The 20,635-nt window shown below is 48.3% G+C and overlaps 1 protein-coding gene across 1 annotated transcript in view; it reads right to left on the reverse strand.

Annotated features, from left to right (window-relative positions):
* The window catches only part of Litaf (lipopolysaccharide induced TNF factor), a 36,537-nt gene extending 17,051 nt beyond the window's left edge, over positions 1-19,486 (reverse strand). Inside the window, exon 1 of the mRNA XM_034507835.2 lies at positions 19,383-19,486. The gene's annotated coding sequence lies outside the window, so the exon portion shown is untranslated. The remainder of the gene's footprint in view (positions 1-19,382) is intronic.
* Between the last annotated feature and the right edge of the window lie 1,149 nt (positions 19,487-20,635).

Genomic DNA, 20,635 nt, shown 5'->3' on the forward strand with positions numbered 1-20,635 from the left:
AGCGTAAGGCGAAGCCTCCTTGAGGAGCAGCTCCCAGTGTCTTACTTGCTGTGAACAGTCTTGAGAGGTCTCACACCCAAACTTTTAGGGGTGCTTTGCTTTCTTCTGAGCACCTCTCTTTTTTCCTAGCCCTTGTGCTTAAGCATAAATCGAAGTATCTTTACTAAAATCTCTAACCCTGGGGGTAGGGGGGCAATGAAGACATTGCCAGAACTTTCCAAGCACAATTTAATATTCAGACTTGCAAATTGGTCCTTAACCCTTCCAAGGACTGAAGATCTGAAACCAATCAGTGACCACCCACACCACACCCTAACTAGGATGACCATGAGGGTCCCTCCCTATCCCATGCTTTGTCTCATCTGTTACCACTGCAAAGGTCTGCACCAGCAGTCTTGCTCACATGTCCCCAAGCAGGCTTTGCCTCTATAGGCCTCCCTCTGATGGCTGGGCCAGCCCCTCCTCATTCCCTACATCCATGCCTGTACTGTGGGCCTTTTCAGAGGCTCGGGCACACTCTGGCTCCTCCACGAAGCACAGTCAAGGGCACAGTTCACACCCAGGTGTCCTGTGTCCTGTCATGCTGTGTCCTTGCCATGTTGCCCCACGTGTGTGTGTGTGTGTGTGTGTGTGTGTGTGTGTGTGTGTGAGAGAGAGAGAGAGAGAGAGAGAGAGAGAGAGAGGTCTGTGTGTGTGATGTGTGTTGTCATCATTGTCTCCCCTCATCCTCATCCATGTCTGTCCCACAACCTGGTGTCCTGTGAGGGGACTTTAGTGCACAGGTTTTCCCATCTATAAAAGAGGCAAATGGTAGCTAATTCCTCATGCTTTAAGGAAAGTTAAAGGGACCCACCTGAGGCAAGTCCACAGAGTACAAAGGACAGGCAGGAGTCCTGCCTCATCTGCCAGCATCCCTAGCCTTTCCCTATAGCTGTCCAGGGCACTTTCCCATTACCTGTCTTCCTGACTACATGTGGGCTCTGTAAGAGCAAGAACGGAAATGTGTTAATAGCACCTTAGCAGCAATAAGCATGGCCAAAATGTCACGGTGACTCACAGGTGAGCCGATACCCTACCCTACCTAGGACAGAAGGTTTCCCTGAACACTTTGGGTCCAAAATCCAGGAAAGTCCCAAGCAGCTCAGAACAAGATGGTCCCAGTGATATTAAGAAAACACTTGCAGAGAACTGTATCCATGTTTAAATGCCACATAAGACCCATTTTAAGATCTGGAAGCACAGTTAGGTGTAGCTGATGTAGGGCTATAATTCCCAAGGAGGCCGGGCAGTGGTGGCGCACGCCTTTAATCCCAGCACTTGGGAGGCAGAGGCAGGCGGATTTCTGAGTTGGAGGCCAGCCTGGTCTACAGAGTGAGTTACAGGACAGCCAGGACCACACAGAGAAACCCTGTCTCAAAAAACCAAAAAAAAAAAAAAAAAAAGAAGCCACCTTGACCCCAAGTAGTTTGTGGCACATCTTAATAATAATAATAATTCCCAAGGAGGCTGAGCAGGAGGGTCAAGGCCAGGCTGGGCTATATAGACCCTCTCCAAAAGGGGGTGCATTAGGGAGCTAGGTCAGTTGGTGACATGTTTGTTTTGAAAACACAAAGACCTGAGTCTGATCCCGAGAACCCATGTGTTTTTAAAAAGCTAAACATAGTACTGCATGGCAGTGACCAAAGCACTGGGGGTAGAAACGACTCTCTGGGGTTCACTTGGCAGCCAACTTTGCCCACTGGGCAACCCCTAGGTCAGTGAGGTGGAACACCCAAGGAACCCCAAGCAAGGCTGACGTCTGGCCTCCTCACACAGATGTAATGGGTCATCTGGAAAAAAGCCCTAACTTACAATCTAAGGAAAGGAAGCAGTCTGTCAGGGGAAGTCACTGACGTAATGACGAGTGTTCGCATGGGCACCTTCACATTTCGGTTCAGATGTGAGACTCCAGTGAGAGGGTGGGCAGAGTGGCTAGCCACCTTCTGACTTGAGCCTGCAGCCAGCCCTTTGCTACCTACAGATTCCTGAGGGTAAAACATGGCTCGGCGGGGCGCCCTGGAATGTCCAGGCAGGAGGTCAAGCAAGCCACGATGTGGGCGGACAGACACTGAACAGGGAAATGTGGAGGCGGCCGAGCATGTTGAAACCAGAGAGAGGAAAATAAAATGCCAGTCTAGCAGGCCCACGGCCTGTTCATTTTGTAATCGCTGGTGAATGCTCACAATGGCACAATTTCCCAGCCCCGTGGAAGGGGCTTCTCCGAGGTTTTGCATCCACCCATCCCTGGGTCTAGGAAAGGATAAGGACAAGAATAAAGAGGTGCATTAGGGAGATAGGTGTAAGGACAAGGGGGGTGGGGCACGATCCTTCCTCTGTCGTGAAGGTCAAAGGGACAAAGGCAGGTTGAAAGGAACTAGAGGGCAGACTGAGCCTCCAAATGTCCTGTAGGTCAAAGGCTTTCCGAATTTCCCAGTGTCACCAGAACAAGCAGCCAGGTTCTGAGCCCCACAGGGAGATCCATTCAACAGCTGGACTCATGAGTGGGCTCCTATTGGCACCTCCCCATGTGGCTCAGAAAGACCTGCCATTCTGAACCAAACCTGCCTTTTCCTGGGGCATACGTAAATTCTGCAACCTTAACTTGGTTTACCCCAAGATGCTACACATCAGTGACTCCTGCAGGCAGTGTGCAGAGAGCTGTGTGTCACCACAAGGTGAGAGGAAACACTAACCCTGGAAAATGTAGAGGAAGAAGCCATGGGCCGAGGTAGAGCCCCGCCCCAAGGCACCGGGGAAGTCCAAATAACCCCTACCAGAAGAAAGGCAAGATGGCACCTAACTGTGGCCCAAGGATACACCTGAGGATGTGTCTCGTTCTCTGCCATCCCTTACTGTATGTTATTTTATTGTTGTTTTTAGGCAGGGTCTCATGTATCCCAGGCTAGCTTCACACTCATTATGAAGCTGAGGATAGTCTTAGACTTCTGACCCTTCTTGCTTTTCACATCTCTGGTACTGGAATTCCAGGCCTGTGGCACCATCGCTGGGTTACATTGTGCTGGGAACTGAATGGGTCTTTGTGCCTGCTAGGCAAGCACTCTACCAACTGAGCTATATTTTTAGCCCCTCTATGTGAAGCTGTGGGTTGGCTTCCTCCTGTTTAATTAAGGCCTGTAAGCTCCTAGAGGGTTTTTGGTGCAACAGCCCCAGGGGCCTCACCTCTTCTCTATCACAGTGAAGTCTACTTCTTGGCCCTGTCACCTCTCTCTCTCTTACAGATTCACCCTCTCTCACAGGTGCACCTTCTGCACAAGGCCTCTTCCTTCCCTGGCTACAGCCCCTACATAGTTTCTGTTTTCCTCAGGTTCTAAGCACAGGCTTGAAGACCACATCTTCCTGGCAAGATAATGCTGCCCAGACTTGTGATTTCTTTCCATAATGGGTCGCCAACAACTTGGGGTTCCCTCACTCCTCAACTCAAACCCTACAAACAGAGCACAGGCCTTCTCCAGGCCATGCTTGTGCATCTTCCCATTCTAGGCAGGCTTCACCTTCTCAAAACAGGGAGGCTCCATGAGCTTGCCACCACGATGGGAGAGAACGTCACTGCCACACTCCTGGTGTATCTGCACCAGATGGAAACCTGTTATGTGGAACACAACCAGCACACCTCAGAGTGGTAGAGTCCAGATCACGGCACACGAGCCAGAGAAACCAATCTGCAACAAATAGCAGAGCAAGACAGGACAACTAACCACAATGTGGGACCCAGGATGGGACAGAAGAGCTGGTGGCATGCAAAGGAGATGCGCGGTATGGCTGAGAAGTGGCAGGCCCATGACGAGCCCTCAGCAGTGTGATACCCTTGTGAGGACTCACAGCCGCACTGAGCACTGTCAGGCCGACTTGTCCTCGAACAGACCATGTTGAAAACCTGACCCCCAACACTGTGGTTCTGGAAAGGGAGTCTAAAGAACAGATCAATGTATCTAGTGATAAGGGTCCCTATAAAAGGCAGGTTAGTGCCCTTCCCTCTCTGCCTCAGGCCTCTGCCACATGACTTGACAGAAGGCCCTCCCCCATACCGTTTGCTAATGGACTTCCCGCTTCTATAACTGTAAACTAATTAGTTTCTGTTGATTATACATTAACCCAGTTCCAGGAGGAGGATAGGACTCAGTGGGTGGAGTCCCTGCTTAACATACCTAGGTCTGAAGGCCAGCACCTAGACAAGGGAGTAGGGGGGGGGAAGGAGCTTCAAGGTTGTTCTTAGCTATATAGGGAGCTCAAGGTCAGCCAGAGATTCAGTGAGATTGTTTCTATAAGTAAAATTTATTTACTTACTTATTTATTTAGAGACAGGGTTTCTTCTGTGTAGCTCTGGCTGTCCTAGAACTTGCTCTGTAGACCAGGCTGGCCTCGAACTCAAGGGATCTGCCTGCCTCTGCCTCAAGTGTTAGGATTAAAGATGTGCCACTACCACTGGCCGCTTCTAAAAGGTTTTTTTGTTTTTGTTGTTGTTTGTTTTGTTTTGTTTTGTTTTTGTAGGATTAGAAAAAGTCAAGCATGGTGGTACATCTTTAACACCAGTACTCAGAGGCAGAGGCCAGCCCATCTATATAGTTGTGTTCCAGGATGGCCAGAGCCATATAACAGAGAGACCCTGTCTCAATAACAATAAATAAACCGGGCTAGAGCTGGATTCAAGAGGGAATGTTTGGCTAGCAAGCACAAAGCCCTGAGCTAGACTGTTTTAATTACGAAAGTGTCATGTGTCCTCTTCTGTAGTAAACACAGGATGCAGACACAGGAGGGAGGTGCTGCCCTAATGGACAGCTGAAATGTACACATCTTTGGAACTGAGTAGCAGCCAGAGAGGAAGAGGCCAGCAGCAGCCAAAAGGGGGAGAGCAAAGTGACTTTAGGGGCACCTACAAAAGTGAGAAGGGACCCTGAGCCCACCATACTCATAGCCAGAGTGCCAGGCTAGGGCCTTCTTTCTGGCTGAGAGCTCAGAAAAAACTAAAGTAGAAAAAGCATGTGCATGCCCCAAGGCTCTGTGGGAGTAGAATGTAAGAACCACATTTGGCAGAAGAAATTCTTAAAGATGTTAAAGTCCTATGTTGTTGCATTTAACCACATCTAGCAAAACAGCTAGAAATGACCTAATGGAATTCATAAGTAAAACGGAAGCAGAAAGACAGCTGGAAACCACTCAGCCTGGCCACATAAGGAAATGTAGGGCATCCCTAGAGGAAAGCAAGGGTGTGGCTAGGTGACCGCCAGCTGAAAACAATGGTTTGGAAGGAGTCTGTGGACAATTACAGCAGGCAAGTGTGTTGGAGATGTCCCAGGAAAGCCGAGACCTCAAAGCCTGGCTTACTGAGGAGCTTAGAAAGCTAAGCCCACACACCTTATGAGGAACCCCTCCTCTGCAGCAGGTGCTGGAGCAGACACAAGCTACAGCAGCACACAGCCTCTTTCACCTGTGCCTCAAAGGAACCGGTATCTAGAGAACCGCGGTGCTACCGAGCAGAGACATGACAGGGATGGTACTGTGAGTCCCCATCAGGGTGACAGCTGGGGAAGGAACCACAGGGTGAAGTCACCAAACAGTGAACCATGAGAGCTGCTACATTAGAGACCTTGGCTAGGGGAGTGGGAGACCTAGCTCTCCAAACCTCAGAAGGTGGCACATGGAAGGAGAATATTCTGCCAGGCTTGCCTGTAATCTTAGCATTTAAGAAGCAGGCAGGAGGGCCAGCAGTTCAAGGCCATTCTGGACTACACAAGACCTGTCTAAAAAAAAGAGAAAGAAAAGGGGAGGAAATATATATGTGTGTGTGAGTGTGTGTGTGTGTATATATATGTATGTGTGTGTGTGTGTGTGTGTGTGTGTATGTATGTATGTATGTATGTGTGTGTGTATATATATATATATATATACACATACATATATATACATACATATGTGTGTGTGTGTGTGTGTGTGTGTGTGTGTGTGTGTGTGTGTGTTTATGTATGTTCTGGGGGTATGTGCCTTTGATCTCTGTAATCTTCATTTTCAAGGGGCAGAGGCAAAAAAAAAAAAAAAAAAAAATCACAAGTTCAAAGCCAGCTTGATACAGAACCACATCAAGACCCGTCTCAAAAAAAGGGAAGTGGAGGGCTAGAAAGACAGCTCAGGAGTTAAGAGCACTTAACTGCTCTTGCAGAAGACCCAAGTTCAATACCCAGCACCCACAGGTGCTCAGTACTGCCTGTAACTAGCTCTAGACAGTCACCCACAGGTGCTCAGTACTGCCTATATGTATTATGGGGTACAGGCTCAATGAGACATGGTCAGAAATGCACAGATGCAGATGTCACACTGTCTATCCTGTTGGATTGAGAAGTCAGCTGGGACCTGTCTTCCTCTTGCCTGGTCCTCTCTGGACAGGGACTGTCCTGTAACCATATGTTTTTCACAGGCTGATAGCTCAAAGAGAATGTGCTAAGTTGGTGTCCCTAAGTCTCACTCAGGTCTGACTCCAGAGATTCTGGACCTGAGACTAGAACTGGGCTGAACAAGACTTTGGCATGACGGGAACAGAATGGATTTCAGACGTGATAAGGCCATGTGAGGCCGGAGCAGAATACTATGTCCCAGATGTATAACTGCCCCTCAACACCAAACTCTGCACACAGACCCTGGATAGCACAGCAAAGAAAACCCTCAGTACATGCCAGCACCTTGCAGTTGAGCCTCTAGATCTGAAAGGATATGTTCCTATTTATTCTAGCACCCCAGCCTCATGAATTCTACTGCAGCAGTGAAACGCACTAAGGGCACACAGGAACTTTCTGGGCTAGTTTTGCATCTGTTCTGTAAATCTGAAGTTATATGAAGTGTTTACTTAGGGTTGGAGAGAGAGCTCTGCAGGTAAAGTGGTTACCTTATAACTATGGGAACTTAAGTTTTAATCTCTGTGAGCGGGGGGGGGGGGGGGGGGGGGGGGGGGGGGGGGGGGAGGGGGAGAGGGGGGAACAAGCATAGTGTGGCATTATTCATTTGTAATTCCAGACCCGGGGGTGGTTGAGGTAGGGGACAGAGACCGGCGGATCCCTGGAGCTCACTGGACAGTTCAGTTAACCAGAGCATGAGCTACAGGTCCAATGGGAAAATCCACATGAAAATCCAGTACTGAGCTCCCTGGCAAGCCAGCCTTACTAAGATGCGTACGGCACCTGAAGAATAACACCCAAGGTTGTCCTCTGGTGTCCATATAGACACTTGTGAACATACAAACATGAATACACACAGAAGATAACATAAAAAGCCTATGTGGGAGAGAAAAACCCATACCTAATGTCATGGTACTGCTTCTTACCCACCCACGCTGTTAAATCACATGGGAATTGGCTGGAGTGTAGACCTCCCCAGAGGGTAAACTGAGGCTCATGTCACAGAGGAATCAGCTGAAAGTCAGTGTGCATGAGTGTTCTGGACATGGATTTCCCTTTTGTGAGAGACATAGCTCCACCCACCGGAATACCGGGCTGTCTCTGTAGAGCTGCTGGAGAGGGCACTGGACTGCCCAGCCACCCTGCACACAGGATATGGTATGCAGCCATCAAACAGCATTGGGACTCTGCGTGTGGAGAGGACACGTCAACTCTGAGGAAGGTCATGGTGTGAACAAGCCAGCCAGGGACAGCAGGAAGATGATAGCACCTGCATTAGTCACAGTCCCTTCCAACACACCTACCTTGGGAGGCCACATAAGGGATGACGTCAGTTCCTGCAGGAAGTAGATGAGGTCAGAGAGGGGGGAGTGACCTTTGCTATTTTCATGTTCTCCTTGGCCACAGCTATAATCACACCCAACAAATAAACCCCCTTCTAGGTTAAAAAAAAAAAATGTCCTCAGCCTGCCTGCCTGCCGGCCCCAGTCTCAGGGCAGCTCCCCCAAAGTATGTTAAAGTAACTTGACCACAGCCCTTTGTCCTGTGAACTATGTGCCAGGTCCCTCCTGTTTGCACAGCGATCAAGGCCTCTAATTACAGGCTGAAGGAAGAATCTATCTGGTGTGTCCACATCTGCAGTCAACCAACCATGGGCTAAAATCGTTTGGAAAAACCCCAAGCCAGCTGCACTGGGCATGGACACCACTTTTTATTATTCCCAGGACAATAAGTAGAATAATTATTTACCCAGTGCTACATTGTTTTCGCTTTCTTTTTTCTTTTGGATTCTTAAAGAACGGTTTGTTTTTACTTACATGTATCTATATGGATATATTCACACCAGCACAGTTGTCTCCAGAGGCCGGAAAATGGACACTGGCTCCTGAAGGCTGGAGTTCCAGATAAGTGTGACTCACCTAATGTAGTTTCTGGGAACTGAACCTTGATCCTCTGCAAACCTGTAAGCCTCTTAACCACTGAGCCACCTCTCCAAACTTCTTTTGGACTTTTCAGACAGTCTTGAACCTGGTCTTTTGCCTCCCTCAAGTGCTGGGATTACAGGCAAGTAACATCACACCGGCTTTGTCTAGGTCAGATAAGTACTTATCAGAGTGGTCTCTGAAATGAAGGGCAGTGCGTGGGGGAATCTGTACTTCAACCCAACTCTGTAGGTTTGACATTTTTTTTTGTGAGGGGCTGGAGCAACCAAGAATTCTGACCCACCCACTGTGGCTGAGGGGTTTATCATTTGGCAAGAGGACTCTGAGTCTGTCACTCTCCACTTCGTAGTTTCTGTGCTGGTATTTTGTGCTATGGCCCATTCTTAAGCAGGGACTTCAGGAGGTCACGGATGGGCTAGGCAGGGAAAGCCGAGAGCCCTTCCTGGCTGGCCTAAGAGTCTACAGGGAGACAGAAGGCTAACCAACAAGCCCAAGCAGACACAGGAGGCAGGAATCAAGACCAGCTTCTTAGAGTGAATTCAAGTTTGGGAGATGGGGAAGGCACGGAACAGGGTGGACATCTGCCCAGAGGTAGCACATCTGTATCCTGGGGCAGAGGTAGTGGTGGGGGCAGTCCAGTTTCAAAGGCCTCCACATCAGGGGGCACCAGTCTGGGTCCCTGGAGGACCCAGTAGAGTTCCCCAAAGCACTTAACCTTAGCAAGAATGAGCTTAGATCCTCAAAATAACCCTCCAACCCCAGAATGCCAGAAGCCACGCTGCAACTCACTACAACACAAATAACACACCACATAAAGCCTTGGGCACCACTCACAAATGCCAGAGTCTAAGGCTCCAGAACTTTCTACGTCATTACAGTCTCACCCACAATCTGAAAATGTTTCCAGGAAACTCTATCTTTTTTTTTTAGGATTTATTTATTTTAATTTTATGTGTGGGTGTTTTGCCTGCATGCATGTACATGCACCAGACTGGTATCAGCAGAGGACAGAAGAGGGCACTGGGTCCCTGGAGTTACAGATGGTTCTAAGCCTCTCTGTGTGCTGGGACTCAAACTTGGGTCCTCTTCAAGAACCAGGGCTCATTTTATTTATTTATTTATTTATTTATTTATTTATTTATTTATTTTAGAAAGCTGTAAAGAAGAGTGGAATTATGACATTTGCAGGAAAAATACATGGAACAAGAGGTCATTAAGGGAAATAAACAAGACTCAGAAAGATAACTAGCTCCTTCAGTGGAAAGAAGAGGACCAGCAGGGTGGGGGAGGGGCAGGGAAAGTGGGGGAGGAACAGAGGGAGTGGGGAAAGGGTAGGGGAGGTGAGATGGAGAGGGGCAGGGGAGGGAAGGGGCTGGGGGAGGGGAGATAGGAAGGGGAAAGGAAAGGGGAGGGGGAAGAAGGGGAGGGGGAAGTGGGGGAGGGGAGAAGGGGAGGGGAAGGGGGAGGGGAAGTTGGCAGGAAGTGAATATGAACAAGGTGTGACGATATGCCTGTATGAAAATGTCACAATTAAACTCAATATTTTGTATGCTAACCATAAAAACTGTTAAAAAGAGTGTTCCTGTATACCATCCTGTGCAAGAGCTCTTTCCCTTTTCCCTTCATGTCTTATTCTTATGTGTGGCCAACAGTGTTTAAGAGCAGAAGAGAGCGGAGGATGAAGGAGGAGAATGGAAGGGTGGAAAATGACCAAAATTAATCTTAAACATAACTATCTGACCACACACACGAAGCTCCCATGTCCTGTGCCCTTTAACCATCCAATAAGGAAGCTGGAAAGCACAGACCTCAACTTTAGCGATGAGGCTCTGTCCACTGTAGGACATTTAACATCATCCCTGACTCTACAGACATGGTACCTCCCCTCTCCTCATCGGTGAAAATAAAAAAATCCCTCCAAGTGTTGACAGATGTTCTATGAGTGTGGCCAGCACTCTTAACCTGAGCCATCTCCCGGGTTCCAAAAAACAGTATCTTAACTTTTCTTCTAAAGCTGACCCCATATATCTGTCTGCTTTCTATAAACTTGGGAGAAGATGGAAAATGAAGACAGTCTGTGATTTTTGGTTCTAATTCATTCCTTGCTACTCCAGGGGCCTCAGCAGAACCCCACCATCACCTTCTCCAACATGCTGCCATGACGGGAGCTGGACCCCAGCAGAACCAAGTGTGTAAGAACTCTATTTTCAATCTACTAATGTTGTGACTCAAAAAAAAAAAAAAAAAAAAAAAAAAAAAAAAAAAAAAAAGCCTCAGGGCTAGGGATGTGGCTTGGTTAGTAGGGTGACTGCCTGGCATGCATGAAACCACAGGTTCCAACTCCAGAAACCTGGCCGTGCAGGTCAGTAATTCCAATACTCAGTAGGTGCAGTCGGGACAGTCAAAACATCAGAGTCACTCTCAGCTAGCTGCATAGAAGGTCTGAGGCCAACCTGGGGGGCTACATGAGGCTACATGTCTCAGAGGAAAGAAAAGAAAACTTGAGGGCTGGAGAGAGGGCTCAGCTGTTAAGATACTACTGAGCTTGTGAGAGACCCTGAGTGCTGTTCCCAGTACACTTCTGGCAGCTCACAACCTTCTACAGTTCCAGTTCCAGGGGATTCCGTGTCCTCTGTGGGCCTCTAAGAGCATACATACATACATACATACATACATACATAAGACTTAACCCCAAAGCACAGATCCTTGGCCTATAGATTCTCTGGCTTAAATTTCAGGACTCTGCCTTTTCCGTGGGAGCAGACAGCAGGAGCATTCTGAAGGACCCAGCTGTCCTGTCCCTGTCTCAGGAACTTCCTCACCAGAATGGCTCCTACTTACAGCATAGGAAAAACGACCAAAAGTCAATGCCACATGTGGATGGACTTTGTCACAGGCTGTCACCTGTTACACAGACCTGCTGTCCTCCCAGCACTCACGTCTAGAGAATATGTCTAAGTTTCTAGACGTTGCCTGCTTCTCTCTCTTTTCTGATGCTTTTTCTGTCAGTGTAAATTATGGGTAAATATTTCTTCCTGTGGGAGAAAAGCTGTGCCTGCCCTGTAGTTCTTCCTGGGAGTGACAGAAGCCAGAGTGGCCATCTGCTCTTGCCACTGGGATCTTTAGTCTCCTAGGGTCTCAAGATCTCCCTTGAAATTATGCTGCTGAGCATCCAGCACTATGGCACGCACAATCCTAGCGAGTCTGTGACCAGCCTGAGCTACACAATGATTCGAGGCTGAGGCACATGTGTGCTCACATACATACATACATACATACATACATACATACATGCATGCAAAATAAATATTTTTAAAATGAAAAAGAACCCAGACAAGACAGAGTGCAGTACAGAAGACAAGCAGAACCTCTCACAGACAGAGCAACCTTGGACAAAGACAGACTGACAGTGACCAAGGAGGCCACGCCCCACTTCTGCAAACTTTGTATTTTTTTCCTTTCTTAATATTTTTGTATTTTGAAACAGTCTTGCTATGTAAACCAGGCTGGTCTTAAACTTGCAGTGATCCTCCTGCCTCTGATTCCCCACTACTGGGATTACAGGTATGCCCTACCATACTCAACTTATTCTGAAATCTCTAGAACAGCTTTTAAAAACGTAATTTTTAAAAAATATTCGTGGACAAGGAGTTGGTGTGGAGGTCTGAGGACAACTTCCTGGAGTCAGTTCTCCATTTCCACTTCATGTGGGCTTCAGAGATTATACTCAGGTCTCAGGGTTTGTATTTATACAGCAAGCACCTTTACCTGATTGGCCACCTTCCCTGCCCAGAACCAGGAGTTTTTCCTGAGGCTCTGTCCTGTCCAGGTGACTGACAGGCCCCTTTGGATTATATAGTGTTAAGTGCTTTGTTATCAGAACCTCCTAACCAGCCTGGTGGCAAAGACCTTCAACCTCAGAGCTCAAGAGATGGAAGAAGGAAGATAAGGTCAGCTTGGAATACATCAGACCCTGCCAAAAAAGGAGGGGGAAGGAAGAGGGAGAGGGAGAGAGAGAGAGAGAGAGGCATTCAGTCCAGCTAGCCAGTGTTCCAAGTGGTTTAGAATCCTGGAACCAGCTTCAGGTAGTTATCTTCGATGGCCCTCCAGGGCCAAAGCCAGGACTCAGGCCCATTCTTCCAGTAATCAGAGTCAGAGTCCTGGGTTTTCAAGTCTGTTTACCAGAAGGGAAGGGTCCAGCCACAAAGGTCCCCCAAGCCTGTAAGTATCTAACAACTCTCTAATATTGAGAGGCTGGGGAGTAGCATCTACTTTCTAGCCCAGCTCTGACAAACTCCAGTGGCTGCAGGAAACCAGCTAAGGTAGGTAGCTTTGGGAATGAGGCCTTTAGTAAGACTTAGGCTCAAGCACCCAGCATCCTCTGCAGGCTTATCCTACTTCCCGGGGCTGCCTGCACACAGCCCTAAGGACACAGGACTGCCTCCTAATTGCTTCCCGCTCTTGGCAGGTTCTGTTTCTGCAAGGAGACTGACTATGCTCCTCAGGGGCAAGAGCCGCCTGGCCTGGATTCCCAGCACCAACATAGCGCTCACAACAGCCTGTAACTCTACCTCCAGGGGACCTGACAGCATCTTCTGGTTTATGTGGGCGTCTGGCATTCAAACTGTGTATAGATAAACATGCAGGCAAAATACCCATATGAAAAAAAAATTTAATTTAATTTTAAAGACATTTTCTTTAGGCCAGCCAGTATGGCCAATACCTGTAATCACAACTCTTGGGAGGTAGAGGCAGATGGATCTCAGTGAGTTCAAGGCCAACCTGTTCTACATAGTGAGTTCTAGGCTAGCCAAAGCTACATAAAAGAGAGACCCTGTTTAAAATAATAATACAAATTTTTTGTAAGAAAAGAAAAGATGAATAAAGACTGAAGAGATGTCTCAGTGGATAGAAACTTGTCATGCAAGTGTGAGGACCAGAGTTCAGTTCTTGGAACCCATGTAAAAAGGCAGGCCCGTAATCCCAGCATTCCAGAGTCAGACTCAGGGGCTAGGGGGTGGGGCAGCTGGCTAGCTAGACTAGCCAATGGGGACTCTGAGTTCAGCACAGGACTCAAAGGTTAACATAGTTAAAATTGAGGAAGAAATCTGACAACAACACTGAGTGTACATACTCACGCACATACATGTGCACCACCACACAAGCAAACAGGAATACAAACACACACACACACACTCCTCAAAATGGGAGGGAAAAAGTTTAAAATAAACTCAAAAGGGATGAGACCCCAGAATTTCAGCCAAAAAAAAAAAATGGTTTTCAAAGGCACCTCCAAGCTGAACCAAGTCCATAGCCCCTCCCTCCCTCCTTCCTTCCTTCTCAGCCACACATGGGTGGTACACGCTGTGGGAAATGCAGGCTCCAGACAGGCTCCCCTGAGCAGAGCGAAGGGCTTTCCAGATTTAGGTATCAGACCAACACTCAAAAGGGCGAGGCCTTCACAGAGACAAAGCAGCTTTACCACTAACGGAATCCTGTAAAATCAGTTCTTCCAGAAAGAAAAGGAATCTTTCATTTCCACTTGTGTGCCCGGAGCCCCGCGCCCAGGCCCTGGAAAGGAAGCACCAGGCTGGGTAGCACAAATATGGAGATCACAGGAACGACTCTAGTAAGGCAGAAAGGCGCTGGCCTGCAGATGGGAGCAAGCCTCAGAAAACTGCCTAGTTTGTAAACACGAAGGAAAACCAGCCAAGAAGGCCCAAAGGATCTGGTCTTTGAGGTCGTGGAGGAGGAAGTATACTATCCCTTAGGATAATCTGTACATAAAGGGACAGGGCTGTGCTAAACGCAGACCTGTATGTCTGTGAGATGAAACATTGCTTAACAATTCTTAGATTCAGTCTGTAAAATATAAAGTTGTGTCACTATAATGAAATTTGACTTGGAGATGACTCTGACAGCCAAACAAGGAGAAAGAATGGAGTTTCTCAAACACTTCAGAATGAGAAGGAAGGGCAGACTAGACAAAAGAACAACGTCAGACCCCCAGGCTTAAGAAACAGCATTTGCTGGGTGGTGTCAGTCCGCCCTGATCGACTTGATCCATAAACCTTGGGGGGAAACTCAGAAGCTCTTAGTAAAATATTTCACAGAAATGTTTTCAAGTTCCATCTTCTGAATTTCAGTGGTTTCTGTAGGCTCATACGTCCCACAAGGCGAAGATAAAGTTACCACAAGGTTCAAATACAACATAACTACAAATTACATTGATTTGTGGAATGGAAAACGGCTTCCACAGCGTGTGGAGCCGTGCCCTGCAATCGGTGTGTACCACTTCCCTGGGGTTTCCCGATGAAACCACGTTCCAGGCTCCCCCATGAACGAACGACAGCATCAATAAGCCTGCACCAGGCTATCGGGTCCTGTGTGTCCTGATAACAGTGACCAAGAAAAGAAGGGGCTCTCTGAGAGGAGAGGACCACCCAACAAAGGAAAACAGTGCTCAGCTCAGATCCTTGCCCAAATTATGTCTGATTTCATCTCCCACGGTTCCTGAAACCCTGCAGGGTTCTGATGTTTACTTTTAATTTTCAAATCATATGTATTTAGTTTGTGTGTATGTGTTCATACACACGTGTGCCTCAGTGCAAGCACAGAGGTCATAGAGCAACTTATGGAAGTCAGCTGTCTCCTTCCACTACATGGACTTTGAGGACTGAACTCAAATTGAACGACTTGGCAGCAAGTGTCTTTACCTCTGAGCAATCTTGCCGGTCCTACTAGCAGTTCTTAATCACATTTTTTTAAGCTGCCGATAGTGGTGCATGTCTTTAATCCCAGCACTACAAAGGCAGAGGCAGGGGGAGCTCTGAGATTGAGGCCAGTCTGGTTTACAGAGTGAGTTCCAGGACAGCCAAGGCTACACAGAAAAACCTTGTCTCAAAAACAAAACAAAACCAACAACAACAAAAAGATTACACACACACATGGGCTGGAGAGATGGTTCAGCAGTTAAGAGCATTGACTGCTCTTCCAGAGGTCCTGAGTTCAATTCCCAGCAACCACATGGTGGCTCACAACCATCCCTAATTGGACCCGGTGCCCTCTTCTGGTGTTTCTGAGGACAGCTACAGTGTGCTCATATACATAAAATAAAATCTTAAGAAAAGACTAGCAATACACAGCAAATTTACAGTTTAAAAAAAAAAGATTACACACACACACACACACATACACACACACACACATCAGTACATGGTCTATACATTTCACTGGAACCGGGGTTAAGTTAGTCAACAGTAAGTTTCCTGTTGCTGAGGTAGCTTTGCTAGTTTGGTTTCCCAAGTCTGGCCTCAGCTTCCTGAGGGCTGGAGCGAGAGGTGGGTAGGGCCATGTCCAGCTCACACTGAACTCTGAGACTTGAGGTCACTCAAAAGGCTCCATGGGCCAAATGGCTCAAGCTCTCCATCACTGGTTTTCTGGAGCCTTCCAGGTACATCCAACCTATGTCCCGGAGGCCAGATGCACCTCAGGGAGAATGAGACCCAACACAATTCTTTTTTGTAACTTGGTTGCAAGGTTTTCCAGTGTGAGTGATGTCAGAGCCTGGACACATCTGCTAGGCTTGACCCTGGGGAGTTCATGCTCTACAAGGATTGGATAGGTGCCCAATGATTAACCTATTGGAACGCAGGCAATGAAACTGCCAAGGATGATACTCAGCATACTAGTGACTCTGACCAGGAAGGGACACTGCCTGGGTCTCAGAAGCACTGCTGTCTCCCTCTGATGTCTTCCCGCCCACCCTCCTTATGGACAGGTGAAGGACTAGGACTGATTCCCAAGGCTGTCATAACCAGGGCCATGTGGCTACAATGGTGCTGGCCTAAGGACCAGAGTATAATCTCCAGGACCTAGAGAAAAAGCTAGACATGGTGGCATATGCTTGTAATCCCAGCACTGGGGAGACAGATGTCACAATCTCTGATACTCACTAGCCGGCAAGTGAGTCTGGCTAGTCTAAATGGTGAGCTCCCATGAGAAATCCTACTTCAAAGGAGGTGGTCAGTATTCCAGAAGATGACCCAAAGTCCCGAAGTTGTCCTCCAGGCTTTGCATATATGCACCTGCACTTAAAACTTTTTAAGTTTCATTTTTATTTTTAATTAGGTGTATGAGTCCAGATGTGGGTATGTGCACATGAGTGCAGTGCCCACAGAGGCCAGAAGAGGGCATCAGAACCTCTGGAGTGAGAGTTTCAGGCAGTTTTGAACAGCCTGACTAGTAAACTCAGGTTCTCTGGAAGAGCATCAGGGAATCTCTCCCCTCCCCATACACATACTTTAAAGAAAGAAAGAGGGAGAGGAAAGGCCATCTCTCTCCTGATCACGGTTGTTAAAACCTTGGAGTCCTGCCCCATCTCCAGGAAAATGAAATTTACAGAGGGCCAAAAAGATTGAGCAGACAGACTTGCTTCAGCCCAACTATCTGTGTAGAAACAAACTGTGTCTCAAAGTCTTTGGTCTCCATAAGTGAAGGTTTGTGGGCCTGTTATACTTTCTGTAGCTAACGTGTCTTTTGTTGAAGGCATTTTGGGTGTGACTCTTAGGATGCTGAGACAGGGGCCATACCTTCTTGTCTACAAACCTAATAAAATGACACACAATTCTCAAAGATCTGTAGTCAAGTGACAACCTCAATGAGTCTAATGCTGTCATTACTGTCCAGACTGCCAATGAATGCCCAACAATAAAACAAAGTTATGAGGACCCCCGGAAAGTAACACTTAACCTCAAAGTCCAGTTCCACAGCAGGTAAACATCACTCAGGTTCAGAGTCAGCCACGGGCAGCCAAACGGGCTGCGGAGACAGACACACAGAGCGGAGTCTATTTACCTGTGGATATAAGCCACCCGGATCCCTGGGCTATTTTCATGGCAGCAAAAAGCCAAAACAAACAAAATACAAATGACTGGTGCCAAGACTCCAGGGCTTCCTCCTACTTTTCACAGGTGCTTTGGGGAAATTTGCAGGAGAATTTGAGTGAGGGTCCTGCCTATTCTCACCATGAGGCCAGTCCAGATCAATAGAGATGACTGGATTAAGTGAAGGCAGGAAAGCAGGAACTGCCTGACAGCCCCTTTCTCTCAGGTTTCTCTCTTACTGTGTTTGATCCTGGACTTTCCTACACCTCTGCTGCAACTTTGCTGAGATCTTTCTGCTTATGTGCAGTGTGTTCAGACCTCAGTTTTTCCATTACAACTTCCCCTGTCTAGGAACATCTAGATTGCCTTAGCTGGGATTCTAAGACACGCTCTGAACTTTTCAACATCATACCCGCTTTTAACCCATAGCATAAACCTGTCAGGGCCAGGAGCCGTTTTTCCAGCATTTTAAAAGATGAGGGGTAGTCCTTTCCCATCCTATGGCCAGGCCATAAAAGTATTGAAGGACAAAGGAATGCATCTGCCAAAGGCAGGGGCTACTTCAGTCTAGTATTTTAGAGGCTTAAGACACTGGATGGATCTGAGAGCAATCACCGGGTCACTTGATTCAGTTAAATATCATAAGGATATTTTTTCAGGAAGGAATAAAACCTTTCGTTATTGATGCCTTTAGTGGAACAGGAAAAAAAGGACAATGGGCCTCTCCCACAGTAGATCTACAACAAATATTTCTGAGCTGGCCTGAACACTTTTAGAAGGCAGAGCAAGGACTGTCTGAGAAGAGAGCCAGGTGCGGTATGGGTGTTATTCTAGGCCAGGTATCGCAAGCGACACGCCCTCTGGATCCTGATCCAACTGATAAAGCCAAACACTGGAGGAATTACTGATGATACCACTCAGCTCCTTCCTCTACAGCCTTTTTCTCTGCATTAGTTCTACTTTAAAAGAGTCAATCTGAGAAGGCTGGAGAGGAGGGCAGAAGCGCAAGCAAGCACCTACTGTTGGAAATTATTTACCTTCAAAGGACTACAATATGGAGTCCAGTACTCCCTGAACCAACTCCAGAACACCATCCCCAGGGGAGGACGGTTTAGTTCAAAAAAGGCTAGAAGAGCGGCTCGGTGGCACAATCCTGTAATCTCAACACTGTGCAGGCAGAAAGTCCAGGGGTTCAAGACCAACCTCAGCTACATATGGAGTTGTGATGCCGGCCTGGACTACATAAGACCCTGTCTCAAAACATCAAGAAGCTGATGAGCTTAGAGAGACCCGTGACTTCCAGAAACTATTTCCCAACGACTGCCGCTCAGTCCAACAGAGAATGACATCAGCTCCACTATCCGGAAGCACAAATCCGACAAAGTATTAGGTAGGGAATGTCCAAACGCTGGAGCTTTGCCTTTCTAAAACACACCCATGCCTCTTCCTCTTAAACCTGAACGGAAGCTGTGGGCACAACACTGAATGATCAGGCGGCCGGTCCGAACCCACACTGACCGGGAAACCACTTGGAAGCAAGAACTAGGCTGGCAGGACAGGCAGGAGCCACGTCCTCCTTCGTCTGGGCTCCAGACTCCGCGATCCTGCAGTTCCCCTGCTCTCCGATACGCCCGTTCCCGTCTGGGAACCCGTGTGAAACCCACAGGAATAGGAGCAAAAGACGCATGGGCCCGGAACAGCTAAAGAGCATCTGGAAAGTTACCCTACTTTTTGTCTATTCGCTCTTGCTTTCAGAGTACGCACGGGATAGTTCTCCAAATCGCAACTTAGCTACTAAAGGTTACTAGAGAAAACCGCACCGTCTCCTATAAACCCGAGGGGCATCACTCGGGGAGGTTCGGATGGAGCTGTGTAGTCCGGGCCTGAGAACCAAACACTGGTTTGAGCACTGCTGGAACCCCTCGCCCTCAATCCCGCCCAGAGCGCGCCACCTCGGGTCCCACGACGTCCCTACTCGCCGCTCGCGGAGAGCGCGGTGCCCGGGGACTCTGGGCAGGTGCTAAAGCGTGATCCCCGCCTCCGTTGCCGCCCGGTGCCCAGCGCCCCGAATCTGATGTTCCCCACAGAGCACCCAGCAGGGCCGCACTCACCGCCGCCGCCCGCGCCGCCAGTCGAGCCGGGAGGTCTGCACTGGCCGCGCGCGCGGGCCGGGAGGGCTCTAGGGAGGCTGGGCGAGCCGGGGGCGGGGATGTTTCGGGGCGTGGCTTGACGGAAAGGGCCAGATGGGGCGGGGTCTGGGAGGGGCGGGGCGACAGCCTTAGAGGCAGGAGGGGTGGGGATGAAGCTGCGATCTGAGTGGGCTCCCGAGAGGAGGGGCGCACGGAGGCGGGGCCAAAAGGTTGGGCGGGAGGCGGACTCCGGAGCCGCGAGGCTGGGAGAGGGAGGGGCTAGATTATTCTTTGTTTCTAACAGCCACAACTACACCCCCACCAAAAACAAATAATGACTACCTACAGAATGGGAGACAACATTTGTATGTCATGTAGCTGATGAAAGTCATTATATAATGAACAGTACAGCGGGTAGAGGCATATATTCCAGGTCAACTTGATCTACAACAGTGAGTTCCAGGCAAGCTAAAGGCTTTATAGTAAGATCTGTCTCAAGAAACCAAAATCTAGCCAGACTGCAGCTCAGCTGGTAGAGGGGTGGCATTAGCATGCATGAAAACCGGGTTCATCCCCCAGTGCCCCATAAATAAGTATAGTGCCACAGGCCTGCAACCCCAGCACTTTTTAAGGCTGAAGAATTTCTCAAAAGAATTGAGGCTAATCTGGGAGATTTAGGAAATTTGAAGCCAGTTTCAGATACACAGTGAGACCCTGTCTCAACCCATCCCACATATACACAAAAATAGTATTCTTACAACATATATGTTAGTGTGTGTGTGTGTGTGTGTGTGTGTGTGTGTGTGTGTCTTGCTGTGTAGTTCCATCTGGCCTTGAACTCACAGAGATCTGCCTGCCTTTGTCTCCTTAGTGCTGGGGCTAAAAAGCTGTTGAGATTATGGCAGCTAAAGCTATGCAGATGCTGTTCACATTACAGTAGACCAAGATGGAGAAGAGTGAGTAATCAGAGCCAAGAAACATAATTAACCTTCAATGACCACCCTTAGCAGCTAGGCCTGCCTCCTAAAGTCTACCATCTCAGTGCTGGGATGGGAGAGGCAGGAAGATCCCTGCAGTTTGCTGGCAGCCAGCCTACAGAACTGGAGAGCCAGTGAGTAATGTTGAAAGGGAAGGGAAGAAATGATGCTTCCCCTGGTTCGCTGCTGGTGCACGTGAGAGGGTGCAGCTGCTGTTCTGATTCCAGGTGGCACACAAAACTGAAAACAAGCATCCCA

The sequence above is a fragment of the Arvicanthis niloticus genome, chromosome 6, assembly GCF_011762505.2.
Source record: "Arvicanthis niloticus isolate mArvNil1 chromosome 6, mArvNil1.pat.X, whole genome shotgun sequence".
Classification (NCBI taxonomy): domain Eukaryota; kingdom Metazoa; phylum Chordata; class Mammalia; order Rodentia; family Muridae; genus Arvicanthis; species Arvicanthis niloticus.